The 19,033-nt window shown below is 41.2% G+C and overlaps 1 protein-coding gene across 4 annotated transcripts in view; it reads left to right on the top strand.

The window, feature by feature from the left end:
- Nucleotides 1–387: 387 nt before the first annotated feature.
- The window catches only part of LOC139747176 (homeotic protein spalt-major-like), a 499,197-nt gene continuing 480,551 nt past the window's right edge, over nucleotides 388–19,033 (top strand). For 2 of the 4 annotated variants that reach the window (XM_071659148.1, XM_071659152.1), the window contains exon 1: nucleotides 393–1,454. The gene's annotated coding sequence lies outside the window, so the exon portion shown is untranslated. Of the gene's footprint in view, nucleotides 1,455–6,482; nucleotides 6,781–19,033 lie in introns of those variants that run through there. The other 2 variants (XM_071659151.1, XM_071659149.1) reach the window with 2 other exon arrangements.

Consider the following 19,033-nt stretch of genomic DNA (forward strand, 5'->3'; position numbering starts at 1 on the left):
GTTTTGAAACCTGGTGTGTGTGTGTGTGTGTGTGTGTGTGTGTGTGGAGGAGCCAAGACCGTGACTCAGTATGTAAGTACCTCCATAAATTCACATCCACTTTAGAAAAGCGTATTTCCCACACAGTTATTGTTTAACCATCATTCCGCGGAGGATTACGCGCCGGGCGAGGCAATGAGGGCATCACTCCGTCGCCGTGGCTGTAGTACGGCTTAAATTAGACACGTTATCAAATAAGTCTTCAGCTAGGCGAGAGCCGTGGTGAGTGTAGCGCCGCCATCACTGACCATAGCGCGAGAAGCGTCGTTCTCCTCGGTGGTAAGTGGCTGCTGCTGGTGCCACGCGGGAGCCACACTGGCAGCGCGGGGGGAAGTTGGCAACCGGGTGCCACAAACCAGCGGGGGTCGAGGGGCGCAGGCAGGCACCACCAGTCAGTGAGCCTCCGGGCAGGCCAGATGCAGGGCCAGCATCATGTAGCAGCGGTCACTACCGACTGCACCATCGTCATCTCCGTCAGTACCGCCACCACCACCTGGGGGTACCGTCGACAGGAGATCCTCGACACGGTGCACCACAGCTCGGACGCTGCCAGTGCAACCGGCGCTACCACTCTGACTGCTGACGTGGGTGATCAGTGGTGCCTCAGAGTGTGGTAGCAGGTGTGAGAGTAATGTGCAGTGCTTGGTGACAGTGCCGAGAGTCACCTCGAACTCTTTATCTACCTCATCGCGACGAGACAGCCTCGATCAGCATAACCCAAGATCTCACTCTGTAACCTCACTTAGCTGTAGAAACTCGAGGATACGCCACTTCCTCGCAAGATATACCTCTTTAAGAAGTGTAGGAGCGGGTATACACACTCGCCCACGTGAGGCTATACCCGCCCACCACCTCCATAGTGAGTTTAGCCATAAGACGTTCTGTCCTCTGCCACGCTTGAAGACGTCAGTTCTGTCGTCGACGTGCTGTTCTTGTTGTGACAGCAGACTTAGACTTCGTCCTCTCTTGACTCAGGAGCAGCCATCCTCCTCCTCCTCCTCCTCCTCCTCCTCCTGCCGTAGCAACAGGTACCTCCTCTGCAGGAAGAAGAGACGTCGTCCTGTAATCGTCGCAGCATCAACTGTCGCAGCAACAGACTTCCTGTGACTGTGACAGTAGCAGATGTATTCCTCTCCGTCATAGCAGTGGACGTCCTCATCTTGTCGCATCGTCACACGTCTGCTTTGCGTTCTCGTCGCAGGAGAGGACGCTCCTCACCCGCAGGAGACGGATGCGTCGTCCTTCTTTTCTGACGCAACTGTAGACGTCCGTGTGTGCCTCCATCGCAGGGATATTTCAAGGGAGTTACCCGCTGGTCGGTAATTTGTCAAACCTTGTTGATGTTGTGTCCCAGGAAGGATACGTATCAGCGACCTGAAGACTCTCACCGTTCACCTCGGAGCCAGTGAGTCAAGGTGAGCACATCTGTATTGTATGTCAGTCTGGATGTTGGTGTATGTGGCGCGCTGACGAACATAGCAACATTTCCTGTTTAACACATGACTGAGTGGACATTCCACGCGCCGTCTCCCCGCATTATGACCTCTACTTTATATCTGGTGTAACGTTGATGTGTCTTCAGCTGTCACACTCCGTTTATGATTCTCTAGGAGGAAGAAAACGTTGTGATGGAGATTAAGCCACGCGTAAATGAGGAATTCGTAATACAATATTCAGGGATGATATAATCATGTAGTGCAGATGACAACATGTTACAGCCTTGTTGACATGTTTAGTAACGCATTTGCTGAAGGATATAATATTGTACAGAATTATTATTTCACCAAATTCAATAAGATGAAAAATAGATACTAGTGTTGTGCAAATATATTTCTCCATCCTAACAAGGGGAACTGAATTCTAATGGCGTATTTAGAATACATTAAAAGTTGCAAGGAAAACGTATCTTTCGATCATTGCACAAGATTGTACCTTATCAAAGTACTAAAACACACGTGATGATATCCTCATAGTGAACTAACGTTATGAAAATGTGTCGACTGACGCGAAAGAGATAGGAACTGAGGGAAGAATGTGCTATAACCAGTTCTTGCGTTGTGGTATTTGGGAAACAAACCGTTTATTAAACCATAACGCATGTGGGAGACGTCTTGGGTGTGAAGACATCTCAGTAGGTGTCAGACGCCCCCGCTGTCCCCGTGTTCGCCTAGGCCGCCTCACCTGCGGTATCCCCGCCCCCTCCCCACCCACTACCCTCCTCCCTTGCCCCCTTACCCACCAGGACGTGAGCCCCTCCCCTCCCACCCCTCCATATGCCAGGGGATTACCCTCCTTGGCCTCGTGTATCCGCCATCCCAGTGACCTCCATACTTGACACATTGTCTCCTTTATAGCCTGGGGATCCTAGAACCTGCCACCGCATATCTCAGTAGTTCATCTCCAGTGGTTCATCTCCAGTGGTTCATCTCCAGTGGTTCATCTCCAGTGGTTCATCTCTGCTCCGTACCTTTCACGCTCTATTCGACCCTTGTACCCGCTGGTGAACCTCCTGACATACCCCGTCAACCCTTGATTGCTTCGTGGTCCACTGTAGTCCCACCTTCTACGTCTGTGAGCCTCATCTTCCGTCTCGTACCCTCATGTGGCTGTGGATATCTTGCCTCATCTTTCTATTCCTCATCTTCCTACTTCTGCTTCACTAAACCTGTTATCTTCTCTCACTATGAACTTTAATATAAACATATCTGTCTACCTCACGCTGCTTTAAATGAGAAAGAAAAAACTGCCAGGCGAAATTACATTTTCTTGTCAAGTTAAACTCCTTTTTTTGTTTTCTTTTTTTTACGATACAACCAAGTCTTGGGCCAACCAGGCCCCTATTGTCTGCCTTCCTCATGTAAACTCACGTAAACTCATATATCCTTTCTTGCCCCGAGCATTGCTATTTTCTCCTTCATCCTCTGTATTTTCCTGTCATACTTTCCTTTATTTGATCCATGTCTTCATGATTGTATCGTGTCATTCTGTCTAGTTCCCATGCTTTCACATGTGCCTCCCTATGGTCTGTCTCCCCTTACATGTGCCTCTCTATGGTCTGTCTCCCCTTACCAGCCCTATACTCCTCAGAGAGTCCAGGAACCCTAGCCTGCATCATACTACACCACATACTGTTAACTGTCCTTCGATATATATCATACCAACTCACTGTCCCTACGTACACTACTCACTCTTTATCTCCTCACTTGCCACACGTTTCTCACCTGTCCCGTGTAGGTCTCATGTCTCATTAAGTACGAAATATCATCCTACTCCTCACATGTCTTCCTCATGTTCTCATACTTTATGCTGCCTGTCTCATTCAAAGTGATTCATTGTCCGCTAATGTCCTTTAGAATTGCAATGTCTTTCATCTCTTTCATATTTCCTTATTTTCCCTTGTTACCCTAAGTATCTCACATGCCCCAAAATGCCCTACAAAACCCATAGACCTTCATCTGGTCCACACCTTTCCACCTGCCTTGTGGTACCCCATATCCTACCTTGCATCAAGATATTCTGGTGGCAATGTTTACTGATAAGTAGGAGGTTCATCTTGACGGTAGAAACGATCGGGACTGGGTAATGTAAGCTTCAGGGAAGACGGAGTTGTAAAGTGAGAGAAACGTAGAGACGCTTGATTGCTGAGAGAGAAATGGAAGATGATATTAAGTTGTGGTGTTGATGGCGCTGCGTGTCCCGCTAAGTGCAGTTGATGTCTACATTGATGACAAAGATGATGCAAAACTGCTGATAATGTTATAGCATGATATAGAATGTTCCCTCAGTAATGATTATGATGAATAACATTACTGGTTTTCATAATTGTTGTGTCATTCATGATTGCTGTGTCAGTAAGGTTGTGTTGATGATGGTCTGGGGGCTGTAGACATACATACATACTTACACGTCAGTGATAATAGTAACGGGAATTATGATTACTAGTAAACTGACGATGATTAATGCGATGATTACACAGACTTGAGAACAAATGAAGGTAGTCAGAAATGTGATATACGTTTCTTTGAAATAAAATTATCTTAGCTGAAAGACATTAAAGATACTGCCAAACATAACATGTTTGCGTTGATACAAAAAAGGAATTTTAAAACAAAAGTTCTCAGGTAATTGAAATATAGCTAAAGACAGGATTCATCTATACACAGTCTTGAAGACAAGGACCCTTACTTGGATCAGAAAATATTCACAAGAAAATATTCTTTAAATATATCGCTGAGAAAATGTTTTCAGGATGTTGAAATAAATCATCACTAAAACTCGGGGTGCGTGATGCTAAGACACTGATGTTTCCTGTTGTCCTGAATGTTTTATTTGTGTTTTTTGGATTCATATTATTTTTCGGAAATATGTAAAAGTGTTGAGATGGTGTGACCTGGAGGTGTATGGCTGTGCGTCATAATCATAAGACCTGGTGTGGCTGGAGTGCAGACGTGGTTCAGAACCTTCAGCCACTTCTAGCGGCAACAAGAGGCGTCACCTGACCCCTTACCACTCACCCACTGGACGCGTCAGTCCCACTTTATCCTTACGACGGAGTTGTAAATATAGAGACGGATATAAGACCATCCTTTTTCATATCTGACCCAAAGTTTATCACACGGCTAGAAAATACAAGACAGCGTTCGTCATTTGCGTATATTTGATACTGGATTTCAGAGCATATGCCATTTAGCGGATAATGACACTGAGCCACATTTTGTAAGACACACGTTGAACACATATGCTCTCAAGAAGATATTTTTCTCTCTCCACCACAAGCGAGGCAGCTATCCCTATTGTTGTACGACCTTTTTGAGCCTTTATTATATATGGGAAAACCTGAATCATATATTCTAGAATAAGCTGAGAGTTATGGAGGCCGTGCGTAGTGATGCATGACTTCAAATACGAACACTGTAACTATATAACAATCGCCAGGACGTCCCTGTATTATGGCCGGCCGCGCCAAGCGACAAGTACATCACTCCTCCTTCTGCAGCAATGGCCGGACTGTGTTATCACATATTTCCTCCTCACTGAGGTTCATGAGGCAGTACAGCTAGAGACACGTGGGTTCTGGACGTATGTAAAGTGAGAGCAACTTAATGTATTAAGTTCCCGGTGGTCGTCCGCACGAGTATATCTACGAACAGCTCGTGTGGCGGATGCGTCCAGCGACAAAACTTGACATCACAACTAACAGTTACACCACACCAAGTCTGAAGTCACTTGTATAATAAGTCATAACTAGATGTTATAAAGAGGAAGTTCCCGAAAGTATTCTTGTTGTATGTAACAAAATCGTCTGACGTCCCCCGTGCACGAAGATCAGTATGATTCCTCACATAGGTGTATATGTTGTGGCTCCTCATCATCATGTCTACAAAATTAGTTCCAGAATAATTACTTGCTATCACGCACTCGGCCAGTGTTACTGTCTCTGTCTGTTCGCGCCCTTGTTTGACTGTGCCTAGCGCATGAGCGCTTCTGCATGTATAGCGGGTGACTCCCTCTGCGTGTATAGCGCGTGACTCCCTCTGCATGTATAGCGCGTGACTCCCTCTGCATGTATAGCGCGTGACTCCCTCTTCATGTATAGCGCGTGACTCCCTCTGCATGTATAGCGCGTGACTCCCTCTGCGTGTAACATTTCAGACCAGATATCAAGGACCAGTGTTGGTAGTGTCAAGTTGTTCTGTGATGCGTGAAGATACCACTCAGAAGTTATCCATCGTATGTGACATGAGTGAGGTTGTCGGAGGTAGGTGTAGGATAGTCTGCGGAAGACATGGGGTTGTTAGAAGCCCTCATGAGGTTCTGTGAGGTTAGACCTGGTGGCAAAATTTGGCATCAGAGAAAATAGAAACATTACGAAGAAACTTGAACTAATGTGGGTAATGATCGTTGAGTCAGGGGCCACAGAGCGAGCCGGTGAGTGGCCACAGACTCGCTGTGTTACACAGATTCCACGAGTCTGGTAATGAGCTGCCCCTGTGCTGCGGTTGGTGAGTTATATATAACGTATTCAAAAAGAAGAAATCTAAACGAGCTGTGTTAGGAGTCAACGGAGAGAACATAGATCGGATGGTAGTGCAGATAAATCAGTGGTCTAGAAACCTCTATATCAAGTTAGACGCACAAAACTATAATTAAGTAGAGTGATTATATAGATGGAGTATGAATCATTACCTGTTCAGAATGGAGTGTGTCGCTGTGTTATCAATAATTATCAGTGAAAATAATCTTTGACGTAAAGTAGCTATTTTTTTTCGTTTTCTTCTTCTGAAGGGCTTAGCAGCTACAGTGTTTTTTTGTCGTTAATTTTTAGCTTTTATTTGCCAAGTTCTTATATTAGTTTGCCAAACAGAGCCAGCAAATCTGGCAGCCCAGCCCCGAGGCAGCCGCTGGCCAGTTGAGTCTTACTGTCTGTGGAGGGGATACAGGCCACATGCCTGTGGTTCTTATTTGACAGTCGAGAACATTATACACACCAGAGCAAAAGTTTACTTGAGATTCCGTCGTGTATGGCAACGCTGACCAGCGTCACGATTCGTAGATGTGTCTTCAAAAGCGCTGGGTGATTATTGTGGGACATTTGCTACAGGTACAAGCAAGATATAAAGCAGGAAAGTAGAGAAAGAGAAAGAAATCACGTCTATAATTTACACTCAGCAGGTAAAGGTGAAGGAAAGTGTTGCTCTGGAGAAACTTGACCCATGAAAACTTTCACTTGGTATCTATAAGGTGAGTCTACCATTACTACGTGTCCAGTCCTGGGGTATTTAGAAAACACCCTGCACGTTGAACATTGTCGTAGGGGCTATACACACACTGAGGGAGTATGTATTCTTGAAATTATCCTCAACATCTGAAGACAGTGTTAGCGATTCTTCAGTTAGTGAGTGTATCTTGAAGTTGTCGGTCTGAATGACCTTGGAAGATGCTAGGCCCACAGCCCAAACAACCAGCCCGTCAACACTGTGTGTTCCGCCCGCGAGCCTGGCCACGCCTGGCTATTCCTGCGGAGCCTTCGTATATTTGACCGCAGGTTGCGGCGGCTTGAGGACGCAGCCGCTCTGCGCTCCGTAATATCTACCGTAACGCTGAGCAAAGTTGATGATACGAAGGAAAGTAAGTAACGTCAGACCACCGGATGATATCGAGGGTTTTTTGAGATAGTTGAAGCAGATGAGAAGCTTAAGAGAATCGAGTTGTAAGAGTGACGGAATTAACAAAAGACTCAGTACGAAGTATTGAATGCGGAGGCGAATATAAGATCCGTCGTACATCCGATGCTGTGTTTTTCAAAGGTTTTATTCATATCTTTGATGTTATTTTCAGCAATCTGTACCGGCACATCATTTCTTATATTAACTCTCCTAGTGAAGAAGTAGCACTTTGCCTTACTCGAAGTAATACTTTATCAACGAGTTCGTATCTATTAACACGAGTGTATATACATTGGTGTAGCCTTCGACAGCTCCTCAACTCAATACTGACGAAACCCTTTCTAAGTTTAATACTTCTACACTTGTGGCTTCGTAAGATTCAGTTTTTCAGAAATCGGAAATCATGTTGGTATCGCCGCCTAAACTTCTCCGTTATAGCTATTTTCTTTTTTTAAGTAGGGCGACTTAAACATAACGCAGTATGCATTGAGATGAGGACGCACCAGTGAAATGTACAGAGTTAGTTTCTTAGAGTGAATTCGAATACCCTAACAATTTATGCTTAGAATTTTCTTCGCCTTTTTCACTGAGTCTACGCACTGCTTGTTTTGGTTTTTTGTCGGTCATCTGAGATTATTACACCTACGGATCGAACATCCACCAGTTTGTTCTTCGATCCAAGACCAGAACTAACATTGATTCCATGAGTAATTCCAATGATGGACATCGGGCGCATTTCTCCAGTATTTCACCTGATCTACCTACACAAATTAACATATACAGGTCGCGTAATGTATTTGGTTCTTCTGTCATCATGTAAACATTGACGTGCTTGATACCAAAGACGTTTGTCTCTCAGATTATCATCTCTCGCTTAGCGGACTCCCGCGGTGTTCCTACGCCTCACACGTCGCTTCCTTCGTGTCCCATCGTCACCCTCATGGCCGTCCGGTAGTGCTACACACACACCCAGGCCTCTTGGTGGCTCGGTGGCCTCACACACACGTTACCTGTATGTGATTTGGTTAAACAGTGGTTCATCTGTAGGACGACAAATGGGATCATTTTGTCGCATTGCGATAGTGACGGCCAATGCTACAAGCAGTGAGGGACGGATCGAGAAATGTTTTATCCATGAATTGGAATATAGAAACACAAAAATGTTTTACGCCGGTACAGCTCAAGTTCGCTTCACCAGACGAAAACGTTAATAAAGTTAGGATTTTTTTTTTCAAGTAGTCGCGACCTAAACTGGCCAGAGCATTGAAGTTGAAGACGCACCAGTGAAATATGCAGGTGTTGATTGTAAGTCTTTCGATCTTAAAACAGATGAACAATATCAAGACAATTTTTCCTCTTTTCTAATTTCCTTTATAGTTTGCGAGACTTAGGGGAATAATGATAATAATAACAGCCTCTCCGGATCCACCAAGAGACAGGTTAACTTAGTAGTGATTTTGGCTTATAAATGAAGGAGAATTTTGTATAACAAATTGGTACACCCACAGCCTCTCGGACATCATGGGTGCGCATGGTCTACGCTGGGTACACAAGCTTTCTTCTTGCCTCGCATTACCGTTTCTGATCTCGTAGGCGCCACCATTCAGACTTCTTTCTTGCCTTACAACTTGTTTTCGAGGATAGCTGTTCTGACCTCTCGCTGACTGCGAGAATCTTCACGTTTGGGCCACATGCAGAGAGTGAGGGTATGTGGTCCACAAGTCCTAAAGATGATGTTTAATTTTTTTTTCGTATAATTTAATATCCACAAAACATACGACACAAAGCTCCTTGTCCGCGGGTGAAGCGTTGGTGCGAGCGAACCATCGAACTGAAGCAATGAACAATCAAAGCAATGAAGAGTCCAGGACAAGCTTTATTTTGCACTCAATTTTATGTCAGTGAAACGCTGGAAAATAAGCGCAAATTTAAGAGAATACCTAACGAATCCGAAAAACTATGATAACTCAGATTTTATGACAAACTGTCAGAGAACTTTTAAGGATTGTCCCAGTCGAAGTGTCATTCACCAGTGGTTTATTATTATTATTATCATTATCATTATTGTTATTATCATTACTACCATTATTATTATCATTATTATTATTATTATATTATTATTATTATCATTATTATTATTATTATCATTATTATTATTATTATTATATTATTATTATTATCATTATTATTATTATTATCATTATTATCATTATCATTATTGTTATTATCATTACTACCATTATTATTATCATTATCATTATTGTTATTATCATTACTACCATTATTATTATCATTATCATTATTGTTATTATCATTACTACCATTATTATTATCATTATTATCATTATCATTATTGTTATTATCATTACTACCATTATTATTATCATTATCATTATTGTTATTATCATTACTACCATTATTATTATCATTATTATTATTATTATTATTATCATTATTATCATTATCATTATTGTTATTATCATTACTACCATTATTATTATCATTATTATCATTATCATTATTGTTATTATCATTACTACCATTATTATTATCATTATCATTATTGTTATTATCATTACTACCATTATTATTATCATTATTATTATTATTATTATTATCATTATTATCATTATCATTATTGTTATTATCATTACTACCATTATTATTATCATTATCATTATTGTTATTATCATTACTACCATTATTATTATCATTATCATTATTGTTATTATCATTACTACCATTATTATTATCATTATTATTATTATTATATTATTATTATTATCATTATCATTATTGTTATTATCATTACTACCATTATTATTATCATTATTATCATTATCATTATTGTTATTATCATTACTACCATTATTATTATCATTATCATTATTGTTATTATCATTACTACCATTATTATTATCATTATCATTATTGTTATTATCATTACTACCATTATTATTATCATTATCATTATTGTTATTATCATTACTACCATTATTATTATCATTATCATTATTGTTATTATCATTACTACCATTATTATTATCATTATCATTATTGTTATTATCATTACTACCATTATTATTATCATTATCATTATTGTTATTATCATTACTACCATTATTATTATCATTATTATCATTATCATTATTGTTATTATCATTACTACCATTATTATTATCATTATTATTATTATTATTATATTATTATTATTATATTATTATTATTATATTATTATTATTATCATTATTATTATTATTATCATTATTATCATTATCATTATTGTTATTATCATTACTACCATTATTATTATCATTATCATTATTGTTATTATCATTACTACCATTATTATTATCATTATCATTATTGTTATTATCATTACTACCATTATTATTATCATTATCATTATTGTTATTATCATTACTACCATTATTATTATCATTATCATTATTGTTATTATCATTACTACCATTATTATTATCATTATTATTATTATTATCATTATCATTATTGTTATTATCATTACTACCATTATTATTATCATTATCATTATTGTTATTATCATTACTACCATTATTATTATCATTATTATCATTATCATTATTGTTATTATCATTACTACCATTATTATTATCATTATCATTATTGTTATTATCATTACTACCATTATTATTATCATTATTATCATTATCATTATTGTTATTATCATTACTACCATTATTATTATCATTATCATTATTGTTATTATCATTACTACCATTATTATTATCATTATTATTATTATTATTATTATTATTATTATTATTATTATCATTATTATCATTATCATTATTGTTATTATCATTACTACCATTATTATTATCATTATCATCATCAGCAGTAGTAACTGTATCGTTATCATTATTCATTACAACATTAATAACACTTTCATTAACTTTACCACCATCATCACCGCTGCCACAGAGTAAGTGAAGAAATCCGAAAGATGGAAACTTGGAGATGCGACCAATATGCCACACCCAGTCAAAATCCTTTGAGTTATCCTGATGTTCAACATGAGATTTCTCAGTGTCCCGTAAAGTATGAACAGACATCAGTAACACAGTAAACGCTGTCACCGTTAGATCTGTCCACGCAAGGACCGTGCTGGTGATCAGCGAGGAGAGTGTGATGTTCCAGGTTGGAGGTAGCGGAGGTTAAGGAGAGGTTCAGAGGCTTTGGAAACAGTAGAAGTAAGAGCATTACAACGAAAGATAGAACGCTTAGAACAGGGTTTTTTTCCGATCAAGTTGTGCCCATGTAAAGTTCCCAGACAAAGGGGAAGAATAGGACGAGTGGGAGGTGTTTGAAAGAGGAGTAAGTAAATGTCGGAATGAGACACAAAAGTGCTAGAGAAACAGCAAGACCCAGGACAAGTTGCTTTATCAGTTAGAGAAAGAATTATAAAATCGTCATTATGGTACAGTGAGATAAGGGTAGTTCTACCGAGATCATCAGAGACATTGTAGGCTAATGACCAGAAAGACCAGCCAGGAGGGAAAAATGGTCGTTCGCCTCACAGATTCTGTAATGATACTGAATGAAGATGAAGCGTGAATGTATGAGTCAAAGGAAGGAGAGTTCTTACAAGTGCGATAGCCAGATCCCGTGCGTGAATATTCTTAGAACAAGGACCATTGGACCATGGGGCTAGATAGAGAGATAAGTCTTGACGGAGGAGTGGATATCTGCTTCCATATCCACATCACTTACCTTTGCCATGTACAGCGACAGAAACATTTTTTACGAGGAAAGACGATGAGCTCGCCCAGAGAAATCCGAAAATTGAAATCGTAGTTAGTTCTGTCATCATTACTTATATTCGTAGTTAGTTCTGTCATCATTACTTATATTCGTAGTTAGTTCTGTCATCATTACTTATATTCGTAGTTAGTTCTGTCATCATTACTTATATTCGTAGTTAGTTCTGTCATCATTACTTATATTCGTAGTTAGTTCTATCATCATTACTTATATTCGTAGTTAGTTCTGTCATCATTACTTATATTCGTAGTTAGTTCTGTCATCATTACTTATATTCGTAGTTAGTTCTGTCATCATTACTTATATTCGTAGTTAGTTCTGTCATCATTACTAATATTCGTAGTTAGTTCTGTCATCATTACTTATAATCGTAGTTAGTTCTGTCATCATTACTTATATTCGTAGTTAGTTCTGTCATTATCACTTATATCGCGATCTTTTTTAAATCATGCAAACCTAGATGAACGAAAAAGACAGACATATGCAGACACTAGGAAATACACACTCACATATTATATAGACACAGAGAGAGAGACATGCAGGAACCATTCATTCACAAAAGGATAATGATTTTCCTACTTTCTAAAATGATGATCATATGCATCTCTTTATCAGGGTCTGAAAACATACATATTAAGGCAGATATCAGCTCCTCGTAGATTAGTTAACCCTGTTTTAAGATGTGTATCATCACAGTTTCTCTGTACGTAATCAGCCACATTAGCTCCTTGATTTACGAATTTGTTTCGGACATTTCCACGTGTATCTGCCGCTAACACAAGCCACCTCAGCGGAGTGCCATGGCCGAGAGTGTACGTGAAGCAGGTACGTGTTATGTGCGGATCTTGAGTTTTATCTCATGTAGTACTGAAGGCCAGAGAACGCTAGGTGATCCTGTAATGTCGACCTTCCCAAACCTTCATCTCTTCTCTGAAATAAATAAAAGCTTCAGGAAAAGTAGTAAGTGTTGCGTGTGTGTTGTCCAGGGTTATCTAAACGAAATTCAGGAATTAGGTTCTGTTTTGATAGCCTCTGTGTACTTGATCTAACGTCAGGGGAAGAAGTGTTGTGGGAGGGAGGCATAGGTAGACACACAGCATCTCTGACCCACAACATACAACCCCACCTGAAGGTTATAGAGCTCAGCCCTAATGCATCCGATGGAGTGCGAGTGTTGTTTACTTTCCGGCACCTGCGCGTGTGTCATTGTATTGTTGTGGGTTGCCCTCTGTCCCCAACCACGCCCGCGGCCTGCAGGCCTCACAAGGCAGGCGTATATACCTGGCTTTACGTGAGCACGTAGTTACGTCAGCACGTAGTTACGTGCAGGACGTAGTTACGTCAGCACGTAGTTACAATTCCTTCATCACTATCGTGCTACAGACGGTGCAAGGGTGGCACGATACATTTACGCTTTCCCATATATATATATATATATATATATATATATATATATATATATATATATATATATATATATATATATATATTTTTTTTTTTTTAACTATTCGCCATTTCCCGCGTTAGCGAGGTAGCGTTAAGAACAGAGGAATGGGCCTTTGAGGGAATATCCTTACCTGGCCCCCTTCTCTGTTCCTTTTGGAAAAATTAAAAAAAAAAAAAAAAAGATATATATATATATATATATATATATATGCAGCAGCGGTATAAGACCAGTGTTGCTACAGGTGCATCTTGTTTATGATAAAAGGCCCATCCACGTCTGCCTTTGAAAGGCTCACATAGGAAGTTGAACGTGAAGAAGGCAAGTGTTGCCGGAGTGAGGCTTTGATGGCAAGATATGTGAACATCAAACGCCACAAGTCAATGCTTCGCATCACCTGCGTCTCTCCGACTTTACCAAAGAAAGGCAGAGTTGGCCTCCGTGTTTTCTTAATAGAAACGGCTCACTGGATGCCAGAGTATGGCGACTACGTGCACATATAGCTGGCGCCTTCCACCTGTTACAGCCTCTCTCTCTCTCTCTCTCTCTCTCTCTCTCTCTCTCTCTCTCTCTCTCTCTCTCTCTCTCTCTCTCTCTCTCTCTCTCTCTCTCTCTCTCTCTCTCTCTCTCTCAGTACCTGTGCTTCATAGGCGTCAGTCTCCCTGTCAATTCCGCCTCGGTGTTTTAAGTCTCCCTGTCTATTTTCTCCCTATCACTTGTGCTTCAGTATTCTCAGTCTCCCTATTACCTGTGCTTAACTCTTGTTAGCCTCCCCATTACCTGTGCTATATCGTTGTCAAACAAGTCACAATCCTTTGCACTTGCATCATAATTACTAGATTCTCAATATCACCTGTTTAATGTTGTCATGTTGCTTGCCTTCTAGTGCTGCCGTGTTACCTGTGTGCAGTGTTACTATGTTACCTGGGTTGTAAAACTGCCGTGTTACTTGTGTTACAGTGTTACCATATTACCTGGGTTGTAACACTGCCATGTTAATTGGGTTGTAGTGACACCATGTTACCTGGATTGTAGCACTGCCATATTACCTATGTTGTGGTGTTGCTATGTTACCTGGTTGTAGTCTTACCTACGATTGAGCGCTACCATGTTACCTGTGTTGTATCGCTGCCGTGTTAGTAGTAGTAGTAGTGGTAGTCGCACTTATGATAGTAGCAGTAGCAGTAAAAATAATAATAGCAGTAGTGGTAGTAGTGCCTATAGTTGATATAGCAGAAATGTTTCATAAATTGAAATTATCTTAATATATGTTCTCGTGTTATTTTCTGAAACTGGTGTTCGCTCGTCTTATATCAAACTGGTGTTCTCTTGCGTTATATCAAACTGGTGTTCTCTCGTGTTATACATCTGTGTTGTAGCAAGTATCTCTCAGTCTTCCTTTCTGAATCTTTTAAAAACATAAGCGACTATCGGCCATATATCTACGGTTTCTACATTCGTGTGTCATCGTTTTCTACCGCCCGCCCTAATCCTACTTAGACTCCAGAGCTGAAATGGTCTTCACTAGAGGGTAGGGGAGCAGTGTACACCCTCTAACAGTTGTCTTAATCATAACAAAATGTAATCATTCCTTATCTGTGGTGTCTGGTGTGTTTCCCTTCTTCTTTCATATTGTTTCGGATATACTCATGTTGTTCCATGGTAATCATGAGTGAGAAGTATTGTTACTTAGTGATCTGTGTTGCTGAGTTACCCTGGTATCACAGTAACTACTCTACTGCTGCTTTAGCTGCTCGTCTTGTTCAGCTCAGCTGTTGGTGTCTGCACGCCGCGCCGCACAAGGCCCCCGGATAGTGTTTTTGCGTCTGGCTCTGTGTCACTCTCTCTCCCCAGCTGTCTCTTGCTCTCTCTTCTCACTAATGTCTTGGTTGTTAGTTATTTTCTTCCATCTTCCTTACGTTTTGATCTCCTCCTATATCCTGTTAGCCTTCTGCCTTCTGATTCGAACCTTCATTATCTCGCTCTACCTCCCTCTCGTATTTCACTTCTCCCGTTTCTGGCGTCTTTCCTTCACTCTCCCTCACTCCACCTGTGTGTGTGTGTGTGTGTGTGTGTGTGTGTGTGTGTGTGTGTGGGCGCGTTTTCCTCAGCAGGGGAGAGATAGCATCAGCGACACGCGAGGTCTGTGTACCGTGCTGTACAAGGCCAACACGTGGCACATGACTCCCAACCAAGGCGCCCTCATTAGCACAGACGGACGTCGGTAATCGCTGTGTGCAGGACCCCATGTGTCCTAGGTCTATGTGTGTGTGTGTGTGTGTATGTGTGTCTGTGCTGCCCTCGCGAGGGATGAGCTTGGAGACTGCTCACAGGAGCGCACGTCATGACTTTCTCATCTGTTTTTGTAAAGTTTAACTTTTTTTTTTTAGTCATTCAGGCCAGGAGGACAAGAGAAGACAGAGGTTAATGTGCACACGTCTTGTCTGGTGGTAATTTATGCACACGACGGGCCACAGCGGCAGGGCAAATATGCATACAATGCTTGCAGACATTTCAGGTTCGACGCTCGGGTCTCTCATGCTTTGAACACCGGTTGTGGCGTCACATATCGAAATTAACTATGAAAATTCAGCATGTACAGAGGCGAACACCGGAGCACAGTGATCATAATCGCTCTGGCTCTCTGGTGGACAGGAAGAGTGTAAGGAAGGCCTGATTTTTGCTGATCAATTTAGTGTGGATGTCTCGCTCGTTATCAACTGCAAAATCTTGAAAAAATCTATTTGTGATGTTTCGATTGGTCGACGTTTCTTAGTTCTGCGAGATGTTTTCAGATATCTAAAGGAACGCCACCTCGAAACTCAAAACAAATAAATGCGTGAGAGAACAAAGGGAAAAAATAAATCTCTATATTCTTACAAGTTATGTTTATCCAAGAAAAGAAAACTGTTGACAATAGAATGTTTGGTAATAAGAAAAAGTTTGACGAAAAGTCTGGGGCATTTTTTCAATGTTCACTGAGGCGGTACGGGTAACTATGGTCGTAGTCAAAGCCATCTCACTGACGCTATACATGCCTTAGCCTCAGCCAGGTACCCAGTTTTTCGACCAACGCTTATGGGAGGATGAACAGCTAGGATGACTGTGGACCAACTGCCGCATCCAGAATTCGAACTTATGCTCCCGATACCGGGTGGCTCGTAAATGCATCACATTCAGCAACGGAGGTCCAAAAATGTTCTTACATATGGTTGTCACAGTTGATGATGATGATAATGATACTATGGAAGTATGTGTTCCCCTTGCCCTCGTATATCTTCATCAACAAACATTGACAAGATATCATGTACTAACTCATGTTAAAGTAACTGAACATTCATTAACTACGGCTAAGGAACTTTAGTTATTCTGGCGTCAGATTCCCAGTGTAAGGAACTATACATCTCAGATGAGATTTTCGTGATGTGAGGTGGCCGGAGGTGCGTCAGGTTCGGACATATGACACTAGATGTCCTTCACATCACAACAATATACTTGACACAAATACACTTCGTGTGGGGAAGTGTAGTTTGCATGAGTGACCACGACTTCGGAACTTGATGACTCTCGTTCTGGCAATATCATTCATTTATCTACGATTATCACAAGACTAATTTCTATGAGAAAGTCCAGGTGTTCCTCGGACTGTGCTATTCACAGTAGTAGGGAAATGAGAACTCCTTTGGAGTGATAAGTTCTAGGAAGAGATTGTACTCCCAGTGATACAGCCTCGCCTAAGGAGCCTTTTCTTTCGCGGTGTAATCCCGAGTCGGGGGAGCCCGGTAACACTTATACACATATTCACATCTGAATATAAAACTTCTAACCTAAATTATATACACTTGTCTACCCTTCACCTGTACGAGAACGTTGGCATGATTGATTTTATATGCCACAGTGAACATAGGAAACACGGCGTCACTGATTCCCTAACTGCGGTAGGAAAAATGTCCAACATTTTCCCTGTGCTGCGTATTGAATGGTGTGGGAGGAGCGGTGCAGCAAAGGACAGACCTGCGAATATATTCCCATCATCAGTTTACCAAAATACTTTTTATTCGGCCATTCCGATGGTTTGATCTTCTTCTTAAATGAAAAACAGAGAGAAGAGAATCTCGCATACTTACACAGAGACATTAAGTTCCCCGCGGTCTTTATAGTCACAAACAAAACTTTATTTCCCTCACAAGCAGGTAGCGCGCGCGAGACATGCCGCCCTCACCTGTTGCCGCACGCGACGCTGTGCGTCTCTCCTGCCCTTGCCTCCCGCCGTGACCCAGTGAATAACATTATCAATATGAACCTGGTGTGTGTGTGTGTGTGTGTGTGTGTCTGTGTGTGTCTGTGTGTGTGTGTGTGTGTGTGTGTCTGTCTGTCTGTGTGTGTGTGTATGTGTCACACACTGGCCTTAGAGGTGTAGTAGCCTCCATGTGGCTCTGGCTGACCCTTGGCGGGCATAACAGTCCCAATCTCTCTGAGTGGAGCCACGCTGGCACGCGTGTCGGAACAGTAGCAGTACACGCGTCGCTGTCATGCCAGCCTGCTAGAGCAGGAGGAGAGCTGGCAGGGGTGGTGTGCGTGATGGCTGCTGCTCGTGTGCAAGTGGCTGCTAGTATTCTATAATTATATTCTCTCAAAAGCTGAAGTTCATCTCTCCTCCGCTTTTTTTGTTCATCTTATCTTTCTTCACGTAACATGTTATTCTCGAGGAGTTCCTCAAGATGATGAGAGCAGGTGTGTGACTCAGTGATGTCCGTGGGTCTCAAGATTCTCCTAGTGAATTACGGTTAACGTAGACTAGATACAGTAAAGATGAGGTGGGGCGTAGACCACTGTGGCAAACACAGACCTACAACGGGGGCGGCAGTCAAGTGGCGTCAGGTGACGATATATTCCCTACGGCTCCTCTCTGGCGCGCCGACCGCTGCTCCTCGCCATCGCCGTAGTTACCATCGCACTCATACAAGTCAAGGTTCACGTTTTATTGAAACCTTTCTCTTCACGACCCTTGCATCCAGAAGTTTAATGTGTGTATCTCAAGCGAAGATTTTACGTTCAGAAAGGACGCCGTGGTAGTGGTCACAGCTACCTGCGCTTATATATATGTGGAGCCAGCCATTGTGCGTGTGGTGGGAAGGGTCGTGTATACTTTGTCGTACGTTTGTACGTGTGTATATGTGTGTACACTCACTGTATGCACTCATGGTTTTTAGCAGACGTAGAATGACACAAACCAGGAGTCAAAACATTCAGATACGTGTACATGAAACTAATTTTAGTAAATGACATGAAATTGTACAGGTTTTCTTTGAGAATTCAGATCACTCTACCGTAAAACCTTCATACGTGAACACCAGTAGATGATGAGTTAATACCAGTAGATGATGAGTTAATACCAGTAGATGATGAGTTAATACCAGTAGATGATGAGTTAATACCAGTAGATGATGAGTTGATACCAGTAGATGATGAGTTAATACCAGTAGATGATGAGTTAATATCAAAAACAACGTAACAAGACAACGAATTTTACAGACTAGAAAGTTTTGGTCCCAGCCAGCCACCTACCTTCCTCTTCATG

The sequence above is a fragment of the Panulirus ornatus genome, chromosome 67 (assembly GCF_036320965.1).
Source record: "Panulirus ornatus isolate Po-2019 chromosome 67, ASM3632096v1, whole genome shotgun sequence".
Lineage (NCBI taxonomy): Eukaryota > Metazoa > Arthropoda > Malacostraca > Decapoda > Palinuridae > Panulirus > Panulirus ornatus.